This window comes from Colobus angolensis, unplaced genomic scaffold (assembly GCF_000951035.1).
Source record: "Colobus angolensis palliatus isolate OR3802 unplaced genomic scaffold, Cang.pa_1.0 Scaffold82, whole genome shotgun sequence".
In the NCBI taxonomy this organism is placed as follows: Eukaryota; Metazoa; Chordata; class Mammalia; order Primates; family Cercopithecidae; genus Colobus; species Colobus angolensis.
In genome coordinates this window covers 6,001,043-6,004,131 of record NW_012122043.1, presented here as the reverse complement: position 1 = coordinate 6,004,131, position 3,089 = coordinate 6,001,043, and positions in this window count along the sequence as shown.

Here is a 3,089-nt window from a genome sequence, read left to right as displayed (position 1 = left end):
CTTCCCTCATGACCCAGGAAGCCGGAACCTGGACCACGCCTTCATCACGATAGAGGCTCAATACGTGTATATTGACCACATGAATGAATTCAGTGCCCACGAATCTGGCCAGGGAATAATGGGAATACTTTGACAAGTGCCTAAAAATGTTCATGTCTATGGTATTTAGAGTAACAGATAGGTCAAAGCCCAGCACGGGGAGGGTTAAATATATCATTGTGCATCTATAAAGGGGAAGATGATTTAGTCATTTCAAACTGTGTTTATCACGTGGGGAAATATTATAAATAAAAAATTAGGATATAAAAGTATTTACAGGAGTGATCGCTAATTAAAGATATTTTAATATCCAGGAAAAAATATCCAAAATGTTAACAGTGCTGTCTTTGGGGAATTCTGGGTGGTTTTTATTTCCTTCTTTATACTTTACTTTCCCATTTTCTCCATTAGCATGTCCAGGTTGAATATCTTTAATCTGAAACCCAAAATAATCCAAAATCCAAAACTTTTTGAGCACCAACATGATGCCATAAGTGGAAAATTCCATACCTGACCACATGTGGCAGGTTGTAGCCGAAACTTGGTTTCATATACAGAATTATTGAAAATGTTGCATAACATTACCTTCAGGCTGTGTGTACAAGGTATGTCATGTGTGAAACACGTGAATTTTTGTATTTAGATTTGGGTCCTCTCTCCAAGATATCTCACTGCAAATATTGCAAAATCTGAAAAAATTCAAAAGCCAGATGCTTATCCTATATTGTAAAAAGTTACATTGAGGCATATCTTGAAGCTCACATTTTGCCACAGACTTTAAAGAAAGTATTTGGGGTTTTTTATTAATATATTGTTCACTCATGCTGAAATTGGAGAAACCATTGGTTAACTATTTTGATCCTGAAAACTAATTGATCTTAAGTTAGGAAGAGCCCAGGCATGGTGGCTCACATGTGTAATTCAAGCACTTTAGGAGGCCGAGGCAGGAGAAGCTCTTGAGGCCAGGAGTTCAAGATCAGCCTGTGCAACATAACAAGACTTCATCTCTCCAAAAAAAAATTCTTTTTTTTTTTTTTTTTGAGATGGGGTTTCACACTGTCACCCAGGCTGGAGTGTAGTGGCGAGATCTCGGCTCACTGCAAGCTCCGCCTCCCAGGTTCACACCATTCTCCTGCCTCAGCCTCCCGAGTAGCTGGGACTACAGGCGCCCACCACCACGCCCAGATAATTTTTTGTATTTTTAGTGGAGATGGGGTTTTACTGTGTTCGCCAGGATGGTCTCAATCTCCTGACCTCGTGATCCACCCGCCTTGGCCTCCCAAAGTGCTGAGATTACAGGCGTGAGCCACCGCGCCCGGCCCAAAAAATTTTTTTAAATTAGCCAGATGTGGCATCATACACCTGTAGTTGGCTACTCGGGAGGCTGAGGTGGGAGGATTACTTGAGCCCAGGAGTTTGAGGCTGCAGTGAGCTGTGATTGCACCACCGCACTCCAGCCTGGACAACAGAGCAGGAAATAAAGAAATAAATAAAGGCCGGGCACGGTGGCTCATGCCTGTAATCCAGCACTTTGGAAGGCCAAGGTGGATGGATCACAAGGTCAGGAGATTAAGACCATCCTGGTTAACATGGTGAAACCCCGTTTCCACTAAAAAATACAAAAAAAATTAGCTGGGTATGGTGGCGGGCTCCTGTAGTCCCAACTACTCGGGAGGCTGAGGCAGGAGAATGGTGTGAACCTGGGAGGCAGAGCTTGCAGTGAGCCAAGATCGCGCCACTCACTCCAGCCTGGGCGACAGAGCAAGACTCCATCTCAAATATAAATAAATAAATTAATTTAAAAATAAATAAATAAATAAATTTTTAAAAATCAGGAAGCATTGCAATAAGGAGCAAACCAAACCGTAAGTTACAGAATCTGAAGAAATAAAGTTCAAACTGACCCTGACCACAACATCCAAACACAGCTGGGAATCTTCCAGAAGGCCAACCCTGCCTCCTGCCGCCCTTCCAGCCCCCTCCTCTCCCACCAGGGGACCATGCTGGCTCCTGAATGTTCTCTCCTTGACCTTTCTTGTCCCTGCCGGGGATCTGATCCTGCTCTCCACCTTTTCCTCCACCTGGGAAGGCCCTGCTCTCTGTGGCTTCTTCCTTGTCATCTCTGGGGTCTCCGATGAACTGTCCCTTCCTCAAAGAGGCCTCCACACCTGGCCCCGGCTCCGTCAGGCTTCCCTGCTCTTGCCCTCTCTGCGGTGCTCACCACAGGCCTTTCCTTGTGGGATCATTCACCCCTCTCCTGCACCTCCCCTGAGCTCCAAGATCATGGATCTGTGTGGGTTACGCCCAGGACCCAGGGCCCAGCCTGAACAAATATGCACTGACCCAACCAGGGAATGAACAAAGGAACAAGCTCTGGCCCATCAATGGCCTTGCCTGCCTTGGAGCAATTGAGTGCCAACAGCAGTTTTCTTTGTGTCTACTTTCCAGGAAACCAACCCTCATTATAACTGTGACAGGACTGAGGACAAAACGGGCTGGGGGGACAATGCACCCAAGGGACCCTCCTTCCAAATTCCAGCCAGGCCCACCCAGTTTCCCTGGAAGCAAGGGCCAGGCTCGCTCACCCCTCCCTCCTCTGCAGCCCATGGCACTTTGGTGGAATCTCAGCTATGGCCTATGTCCCAGGGGCCAGGTCCCTTGTTGACCTGCGGGCTCTCCCCTAGCCTGGGTTCGTACAGGGCTCCCCACCCCACCCTCGCTGCACCCAGACCTGCCCGTGGTGACAGCGAAGATGACAGTGCAGCTGTACAATGGACAAAAGCCTGGCAGTGCACTCCAGCCACGAGTGGGGAGGAGTTACGATCAGCCCTACTGTCTCCAGCATGTTCCGAGAAGCCACTCCGCCGCAATTTATCACCACTAGAGTCCAGTAAGACTCCTAATTGGCCCATAAATGTGGTCCAATAACCGCACCTGACATCCAAAGACACTGCAGGCAATTAGCACTTATTTATTTGCATATGATATTGACCAATGCTCTAGCTGCACTCACTTTCAAGATCTGTTTATTTTTAAAGCTAGAGGGGAAA